Source organism: Rhinoderma darwinii, unplaced genomic scaffold (genome assembly GCF_050947455.1).
Source record: "Rhinoderma darwinii isolate aRhiDar2 unplaced genomic scaffold, aRhiDar2.hap1 Scaffold_434, whole genome shotgun sequence".
Classification (NCBI taxonomy): Eukaryota; Metazoa; Chordata; class Amphibia; order Anura; family Rhinodermatidae; genus Rhinoderma; species Rhinoderma darwinii.
This window is the reverse complement of record NW_027463841.1, coordinates 214,810-222,272: the sequence shown is the minus strand read 5'-3', so window position 1 is coordinate 222,272 and position 7,463 is coordinate 214,810. Positions and strand designations below refer to the sequence as shown.

At 42.3% G+C, this 7,463-nt stretch overlaps 30 pseudogenes; all 30 read left to right on the top strand.

Moving 5' to 3' along the window:
- Nucleotides 1-1,015: 1,015 nt before the first annotated feature.
- LOC142713224 (5S ribosomal RNA) lies at nucleotides 1,016-1,134 on the top strand (annotated as a pseudogene).
- A 67-nt stretch (nucleotides 1,135-1,201) lies between these two features.
- On the top strand, nucleotides 1,202-1,320 carry LOC142713430 (5S ribosomal RNA; annotated as a pseudogene).
- Nucleotides 1,321-1,387: 67 nt separating this feature from the next.
- Nucleotides 1,388-1,506, top strand: LOC142713619 (5S ribosomal RNA; annotated as a pseudogene).
- A 67-nt stretch (nucleotides 1,507-1,573) lies between these two features.
- On the top strand, nucleotides 1,574-1,692 carry LOC142713623 (5S ribosomal RNA; annotated as a pseudogene).
- A 253-nt stretch (nucleotides 1,693-1,945) lies between these two features.
- Nucleotides 1,946-2,064, top strand: LOC142713489 (5S ribosomal RNA; annotated as a pseudogene).
- Nucleotides 2,065-2,131: 67 nt separating this feature from the next.
- LOC142713584 (5S ribosomal RNA) lies at nucleotides 2,132-2,250 on the top strand (annotated as a pseudogene).
- Nucleotides 2,251-2,317: 67 nt separating this feature from the next.
- On the top strand, nucleotides 2,318-2,436 carry LOC142713408 (5S ribosomal RNA; annotated as a pseudogene).
- A 67-nt stretch (nucleotides 2,437-2,503) lies between these two features.
- On the top strand, nucleotides 2,504-2,622 carry LOC142713363 (5S ribosomal RNA; annotated as a pseudogene).
- A 67-nt stretch (nucleotides 2,623-2,689) lies between these two features.
- LOC142713618 (5S ribosomal RNA) lies at nucleotides 2,690-2,808 on the top strand (annotated as a pseudogene).
- A 67-nt stretch (nucleotides 2,809-2,875) lies between these two features.
- LOC142713316 (5S ribosomal RNA) lies at nucleotides 2,876-2,994 on the top strand (annotated as a pseudogene).
- A 253-nt stretch (nucleotides 2,995-3,247) lies between these two features.
- On the top strand, nucleotides 3,248-3,366 carry LOC142713565 (5S ribosomal RNA; annotated as a pseudogene).
- A 253-nt stretch (nucleotides 3,367-3,619) lies between these two features.
- On the top strand, nucleotides 3,620-3,738 carry LOC142713131 (5S ribosomal RNA; annotated as a pseudogene).
- A 253-nt stretch (nucleotides 3,739-3,991) lies between these two features.
- LOC142713581 (5S ribosomal RNA) lies at nucleotides 3,992-4,110 on the top strand (annotated as a pseudogene).
- A 253-nt stretch (nucleotides 4,111-4,363) lies between these two features.
- LOC142713001 (5S ribosomal RNA) lies at nucleotides 4,364-4,482 on the top strand (annotated as a pseudogene).
- Nucleotides 4,483-4,549: 67 nt separating this feature from the next.
- LOC142713735 (5S ribosomal RNA) lies at nucleotides 4,550-4,668 on the top strand (annotated as a pseudogene).
- A 67-nt stretch (nucleotides 4,669-4,735) lies between these two features.
- Nucleotides 4,736-4,854, top strand: LOC142713448 (5S ribosomal RNA; annotated as a pseudogene).
- Nucleotides 4,855-4,921: 67 nt separating this feature from the next.
- LOC142713300 (5S ribosomal RNA) lies at nucleotides 4,922-5,040 on the top strand (annotated as a pseudogene).
- Nucleotides 5,041-5,107: 67 nt separating this feature from the next.
- LOC142713026 (5S ribosomal RNA) lies at nucleotides 5,108-5,226 on the top strand (annotated as a pseudogene).
- A 67-nt stretch (nucleotides 5,227-5,293) lies between these two features.
- Nucleotides 5,294-5,412, top strand: LOC142713556 (5S ribosomal RNA; annotated as a pseudogene).
- Nucleotides 5,413-5,479: 67 nt separating this feature from the next.
- LOC142713392 (5S ribosomal RNA) lies at nucleotides 5,480-5,598 on the top strand (annotated as a pseudogene).
- A 67-nt stretch (nucleotides 5,599-5,665) lies between these two features.
- Nucleotides 5,666-5,784, top strand: LOC142713524 (5S ribosomal RNA; annotated as a pseudogene).
- A 67-nt stretch (nucleotides 5,785-5,851) lies between these two features.
- On the top strand, nucleotides 5,852-5,970 carry LOC142713373 (5S ribosomal RNA; annotated as a pseudogene).
- A 67-nt stretch (nucleotides 5,971-6,037) lies between these two features.
- LOC142713132 (5S ribosomal RNA) lies at nucleotides 6,038-6,156 on the top strand (annotated as a pseudogene).
- A 67-nt stretch (nucleotides 6,157-6,223) lies between these two features.
- Nucleotides 6,224-6,342, top strand: LOC142713567 (5S ribosomal RNA; annotated as a pseudogene).
- Nucleotides 6,343-6,409: 67 nt separating this feature from the next.
- LOC142713590 (5S ribosomal RNA) lies at nucleotides 6,410-6,528 on the top strand (annotated as a pseudogene).
- A 67-nt stretch (nucleotides 6,529-6,595) lies between these two features.
- Nucleotides 6,596-6,714, top strand: LOC142713453 (5S ribosomal RNA; annotated as a pseudogene).
- Nucleotides 6,715-6,781: 67 nt separating this feature from the next.
- On the top strand, nucleotides 6,782-6,900 carry LOC142713017 (5S ribosomal RNA; annotated as a pseudogene).
- A 67-nt stretch (nucleotides 6,901-6,967) lies between these two features.
- LOC142713223 (5S ribosomal RNA) lies at nucleotides 6,968-7,086 on the top strand (annotated as a pseudogene).
- A 67-nt stretch (nucleotides 7,087-7,153) lies between these two features.
- On the top strand, nucleotides 7,154-7,272 carry LOC142713034 (5S ribosomal RNA; annotated as a pseudogene).
- A 67-nt stretch (nucleotides 7,273-7,339) lies between these two features.
- On the top strand, nucleotides 7,340-7,458 carry LOC142713580 (5S ribosomal RNA; annotated as a pseudogene).
- The last annotated feature ends 5 nt before the right edge of the window (nucleotides 7,459-7,463 follow it).

Here is a 7,463-nt window from a genome sequence, read left to right as displayed (position 1 = left end):
TTTTTGGTCACTAGATGGAGCTGTTCCCAAAATTGCAGCATTGCAACATTGGGTTAAAAGCCCTCGCTCTAGTGAGCTCTCAGCATCCCCCCCTCCTTTATCCTGGCTAGTGCCGGGATAAACGAGGGGTTTGAACGATGTAACCTCCTACACTGTGTGTCGCCATTTTTTGAGCTAACCCACAGTGTAGTAGGTTTACATACAGTAGTAAACACACACAAACACGAACATACATTGAAATCTCTTACCTGCTCCTGCCGCCGCGGCTCCCTCCGGCCCGTCCGCTCCGTTTGCTGCCGCTGGTGCAAGTGCACAAATCCGGAAGCCGCGACCGGAAGTAGTAATATTACTGTCCGGCCGCGACTTCCGGTCCACAGGAAAATGGCGCCGGACGGCGCCAATTTCGAATAGGACTGTGTGGGAGCGGCGCATGCGCAGTTCCCACACAGACGCCGTACACTGCAGTCAATGGGACGGGAGCCGTTCGCAGTCCCTATGGGACTGTGGCTGCCGTATTCCATGTCTGTATGTGTCGTTAATCGACACACACAGAAATGGAACAAAAAATGGCAGCCCCCATAGGGAAGAAAAAGTGTAAAAATAAGAAAAAGTAAAACACAAACACACAAATGAATATAAACGTTTTTATTAAAGCACTAACATCTTTAACATATAAAAAAATAATTTGTGATGACACTGTTCCTTTAAGGCCTCGCTAGTACCAGTGTGGGAGACTGTCTGGGAATCCGTGGTGCTGTTGACTTTTTATTATGTCGTTTAGATTTTGTTTCACAATCGATTAAAAAGGACTATGGATTAAAGCATTTAATGTCAATGGCCATTCTAAGCTGAATGTCCCTGCCCTCGTCAGATCGCAGAAGTTACACAGCTTAATGCCTCGCTAGTACCAGTGTGGGAGACTGTCTGGGAATCCGTGGTGCGGTTGCCGTTTTATTATGTCGTTTAGATTTTTTTCACAATCGATTAAAAAGGACTATGGATTAAAGCATTTCATGTCAATGGCCATTCTAAGCTGAATGTGCCTGCTCTCGTCAGATCGCAGAAGTTACACAGCTTAAGGCCTCGCTAGTACCAGTGTGGGAGACTGTCTGGGAATCCGTGGTGCGGTTGACTTTTTATTATGTCGTTTAGATTTTGTTTCACAATAGATTAAATAGGACTATGGATTAAAGCATTTAATGTCAATGGTCATTCTAAGCTGAATGTGCCTGCTCTCGTCAGAACGCAGAAGTTACACAGCTTAAGGCCTCGCTAGTACCAGTGTGGGAGACTGTCTGGGAATCCGTGGTGCGGTTGAATTTTTATTATGTCGTTTAGATTTTGTTTCACAATAGATTAAAAAGGACTATGGATTAAAGCATTTAATGTCAATGGCCATTCTAAACTGAATGTCCCTGCTCTCGTCAGATCGCAGAAGTTACACAGCTTAGGGCCTCGCTAGTACCAGTGTGGGAGACTGTCTGGGAATCCGTGGTGCGGTTGACTTTTTATTATGTTGTTTAGATTTTGTTTCACAATAGATTAAATAGGACTATGGATTAAGGCTTTTAATGTCAATGGCCATTCTAAGCTGAATGTTCCTGCTCTCGTCAGATCGCAGAAGTTACACAGTTTAAGTCCTCGCTAGTACCAGTGTGGGAGACTGTCTGGGAATCCGTGGTGCGGTTGACTTTTTATTATGTCGTTTAGATTTTGTTTCACAATCGATTAAAAAGGACTATGGATTAAAGCATTTAATGTTAATGGCCATTTTAAGCTGAATGTGCCTGCTCTCGTTAGATCGCAGAAGTTACACAGCTTAACGCCTCCCTAGTACCAGTGTGGGAGACTGTCTGGGAATCCGTGGTGCGGTTGACTTTTTATTATGTCGTTTAGATTTTGTTTCACAATCGATTAAAAAGGACTATGGATTAAAGCATTTAATGTCTAGGGCCATTCTAAGCTGAATGTGCCTGCTCTCGTCAGATCGCAGAAGTTACACAGCTTAAGGCCTCGCTAGTACCAGTGTGGGAGACTGTCTGGGAATCCGTGGTGCGGTTGACTTTTTATTATGTCGTTTAGATTTTGTTTCACAATCGATTAAAAAGGACTATGGATTAAAGCATTTAACGTCAATGGCCATTCTAAGCTGAATGTGCCTGCTCTCGTCAGAACGCAGAAGTTACATAGCTTAAGTCCTCGCTAGTACCAGTGTGGGAGACTGTCTGGGAATCCGTGGTGCGGTTGACTTTTTATTATGTTGTTTAGATTTTGTTTCACAATAGATTAAATAGGACTATGGATTAAGGCTTTTAATGGCAATGGCCATTCTAAGCTGAATGTGCCTGCTCTCGTCAGATCGCAGAAGTTACACAGCTTAAGGCCTCGCTAGTACCAGTGTGGGAGACTGTCTGGGAATCCGTGGTGCGGTTGACTTTTTATTATGTCGTTTAGATTTTGTTTCACAATAGATTAAATAGGACTATGGATTAAAGCATTTAACGTCAATGGCCATTCTAAGCTGAATGTGCCTGCTCTCGTCAGAACGCAGAAGTTACACAGCTTAAGGCCTCGCTAGTACCAGTGTGGGAGACTGTCTGGGAATCCGTGGTGCGGTTGAATTTTTATTATGTCGTTTAGATTTTGTTTCACAATCGATTAAAAAGGACTATGGATTAAAGCATTTAATGTCAATGGCCATTCTAAACTGAATGTCCCTGCTCTCGTCAGATCGCAGAAGTTACACAGCTTAGGGCCTCGCTAGTACCAGTGTGGGAGACTGTCTGGGAATCCGTGGTGCGGTTGACTTTTTATTATGTTGTTTAGATTTTGTTTCACAATAGATTAAATAGGACTATGGATTAAGGCTTTTTATGTCAATGGCTATTCTAAGCTGAATGTGCCTGCTCTCGTCAGATCGCAGAAGTTACACAGCTTAAGGCCTCGCTAGTACCAGTGTGGGAGACTGTCTGGGAATCCGTGGTGCGGTTGACTTTTTATTATGTCGTTTAGATTTTGTTTCACAATCGATTAAAAAGGACTATGGATTAAAGCATTTAATGTTAATGGCCATTTTAAGCTGAATGTGCCTGCTCTCGTTAGATCGCAGAAGTTACACAGCTTAACGCCTCCCTAGTACCAGTGTGGGAGACTGTCTGGGAATCCGTGGTGCGGTTGACTTTTTATTATGTCGTTTAGATTTTGTTTCACAATCGATTAAAAAGGACTATGGATTAAAGCATTTAATGTCAATGGCCATTCTAAGCTGAATGTCCCTGCTCTCGTCAGATCACAGAAGTTACACAGCTTAAGGCCTCGCTAGTACCAGTGTGGGAGACTGTCTGGGAATCCGTGGTGCGGTTGACTTTTTATTATGTCGTTTAGATTTTGTTTCACAATCGATTAAAAAGGACTATGGATTAAAGCATTTAAAGTCAATGCTCATTCTAAGCTGAATGTCCCTGCTCTCATTAGATCGCAGAAGTTACACAGCTTAACGCCTCGCTAGTACCAGTGTGGGAGACTGTCTGGAAATCCGTGGTGCGGTTGACTTTTCATTATGTCGTTTAGATTTTGTTTCACAATAGATTAAATAGGACTATGGATTAAAGCATTTAACGTCAATGGCCATTCTAAGCTGAATGTGCCTGCTCTCGTCCCAACGCAGAAGTTACACAGCTTAAGGCCTCGCTAGTACCAGTGTGGGAGACTGTCTGGGAATCCGTGGTGCGGTTAACTTTTTATTATGTCGTTTAGATTTTGTTTCACAATCGATTAAAAAGGACTATGGATTAAAGCATTTAATGTCAATGGCCATTCTAAGCTGAATGTGCCTGCTCTCGTCAGATCGCAGAAGTTACAATGCTTAAGGCCTCGCTAGTACCAGTGTGGGAGACTGTCTAGGAATCCGTGGTGCGGTTGAATTTTTATTATGTCGTTTAGATTTTGTTTCACAATCGATTAAAAAGGACTATGGATTAAAGCATTTAACGTCAATGGCCATTCTAAGCTGAATGTGCCTGCTCTCGTCAGAACGCAGAAGTTACATAGCTTAAGTCCTCGCTAGTACCAGTGTGGGAGACTGTCTGGGAATCCGTGGTGCGGTTGACTTTTTATTATGTTGTTTAGATTTTGTTTCACAATAGATTAAATAGGACTATGGATTAAGACTTTTAATGTCAATGGCCATTCTAAGCTGAATGTGCCTGCTCTCGTCAGATCACAGAAGTTACACAGCTTAACGCCTCGCTAGTACCAGTGTGGGAGACTGTCTGGGAATCTGTGGTGCGGTTGAAATTTTATTATGTCGTTTAGATTTTGTTTCACAATCGATTAAAAAGGACTATGGATTAAAGCATTTAATGTCAATGGCCATTCTAAGCTGAATGTCCGTGCTCTCGTCAGATCGCAGAAGTTACACAGCTTAAGGCCTCGCTAGTACCAGTGTGGGAGACTGTCTGGGAATCCGTGGTGCGGTTTACTTTTTATTATGTCGTTTAGATTTTGTTTCACAATCGATTAAAAAGGACTATGGATTAAAGCATTTAATATCAATGGCCATTCTAAGCTGAATGTGCCTGCTCTCGTCAGATCGCATAAGTTACACAGCTTAAGGCCTCGCTAGTACCAGTGTGGGAGACTGTCTGGGAATCCGTGGTGCGGTTGACTTTTTATTATGTCGTTTAGATTTTGTTTCACAATCGATTAAAAAGGACTATGGATTAAAGCATTTAATGTCAATGGCCATTCTAAGCTGAATGTGCCTGCTCTCGTCAGATCGCAGAAATTACACAGCTTAAGGCCTCGCTAGTACCAGTGTGGGAGACTGTCTGGGAATCCGTGGTGCGGTTGACTTTTTATTATGTCGTTTAGATTTTGTTTCACAATAGATTAAATAGGACTATGGATTAAAGCATTTAACGTCAATGGCCATTCTAAGCTGAATGTGCCTGCTCTCGTCAGAACGCAGAAGTTACACAGCTTAAGGCCTCGCTAGTACCAGTGTGGGAGACTGTCTGGGAATCCGTGGTGCGGTTGACTTTTTATTATGTCGTTTAGATTTTGTTTCACAATCGATTAAAAAGGACTATGGATTAAACCATTTAATGTCAATGGCCATTCTAAGCTGAATGTGCCTGCTCTCGTCAGATCGCAGAAGTTACACAGCTTAAGGCCTCACTAGTATCAGTGTGGGAGACTGTCTGGGAATCCGTGGTGAGGTTGACTTTTTATTATGTCGTTTAGATTTTGTTTCACAATCGATTAAAAAGGATTATGGATTAAAGCATTTAATGTCAATGGCCATTCTAAGCTGAATGTGCCTGCTCTCTTCAGATCGCAGAAATTACACAGCTTAAGGCCTCGCTAGTACCAGTGTGGGAGACTGTCTGGGAATCCGTGGTGCGGTTGAATTTTTATTATGTCGTTTAGATTTTGTTTCACAATAGATTAAATAGGACTATGGATTAAAGCATTTACCGTCAATGGCCATTCTAAGCTGAATGTGCCTGCTCTTGTCAGAACGCAGAAGTTACACAGCTTAAGGCCTCGCTAGTACCAGTGTGGGAGACTGTCTGGGAATCCGTGGTGCGGTTGACTTTTTATTATGTCGTTTAGATTTTGTTTCACAATCGATTAAAAAGGACTATGGATTAAAGCATTTGATGTCAATGGCCATTCTAAACTGAATGTCCCTGCTCTCGTCAGATCGCAGAAGTTACACAGCTTAAGGCCTCGCTAGTACCAGTGTGGGAGACTGTCTGGGAATCCGTGGTGCGGTTGACTTTTTATTATGTCGTTTAGATTTTGTTTCACAATAGATTAAAAAGGACTATGGATTAAAGCATTTAATGTCAATGGCAATTCTAAGCTGAATGTGCCTGCTCTCGTCAGATCGCAGAAGTTACACAGCTTAAGGCCTCGCTAGTACCAGTGTGGGAGACTGTCTGGGAATCCGTGGTGCGATTGACTTTTTTTTATGTCGTTTAGATTATGTTTCACAATAGATTAAATAGGACTATGGATTAAAGCATTTAACGTCAATAGCCATTCTAAGCTGAATGTGCCTGCTCTCGTCAAAACGCAGAAGTTACACAGCTTAAGGCCTCGCTAGTACCAGTGTGGGAGACTGTCTGGGAATCCGTGGTGTGGTTGAATTTTTATTATGTCGTTTAGATTTTGTTTCACAATCGATTAAAAAGGACTATGGATTAAAGCCTTTAATGTCAATGGCCATTCTAAGCTGAATGTCCCTGCTCTCGTCAGATCGCAGAAATTACACAGCTTAAGGCCTCGCTAGTACCAGTGTGGGAGACTGTCTGGGAATCCATGGTGCGGTTGACTTTTTATTATGTTGTTTAGATTTTGTTTCACAATAGATTAAATAGGACTATGGATTAAGGCTTTTAATGTCAATGGCCATTCTAAGCTGAATGTGCCTGCTCTCGTCAGATCGCAGAAGTTACACAGCTTAACGCCTCGTTAGTACCAGTGTGGGAGACTGTCTGGGAATCCGTGGTGCGGTTGACTTTTTATTATGTCGTTTAGATTTTGTTTCACAATAGATTAAATAGGACTATGGATTAAAGCATTTAACGTCAATGGCCATTCTAAGCTGAATGTGCCTGCTCTCGTCAGATCGCAGAAGTTACACAGCTTAAGGCCTCGCTAGTACCAGTGTGGGAGACTGTCTGGGAATCCGTGGTGCGGTTGAATTTTTATTATGTCGTTTAGATTTTGTTTCACAATCGATTAAAAAGGACTATGGATTAAAGCATTTAATGTCAATGGCCATTCTAAGATGAATGTCCCTGCTCTCGTCAGATCGCAGAAGTTACACAGCTTAAGGCCTCGCTAGTACCAGTGTGGGAGACTGTTTGGGAATCCGTGGTGCGGTTGCCTTTTTATTATGTCATTTAGATTTTGTTTCACAATCGATTAAAAAGGACTATGGATTAACGAATTTAATGTCAATGGCCATTCTAAGCTGAATGTGCCTGCTCTCGTCAGATCGCAGAAGTTACACAGCTTAAGGCCTCGCTAGTACCAGTGTGGGAGACTGTCTGGGAATCCGTGGTGCGGTTGACTTTTTATTATGTCGTTTAGATTTTGTTTCACAATTGATTAAAAAGGACTATGGATTAAAGCATTTAATGTCAATGGCCATTCTAAGCTGAATGTGCCTGCTCTCGTTAGATCGCAGAAGTTACACAGCTTAACGCCTCGCTAGTACCAGTGTGGGAGACTGTCTGGGAATACGTGGTGTGGTTGACTTTTTATTATGTCGTTTAGATTTTGTTTCACAATAGATTAAATAGGACTATGGATTAAAACATTTAACGTCAATGGCCATTCTAAGCTGAATGTGCCTGCTCTCGTCAGAACGCAGAAGTTACATAGCTTAAGTCCTCGCTAGTACCAGTGTGGGAGACTGTCTGGGAATCCGTGGTGCGGTTGACTTTTTA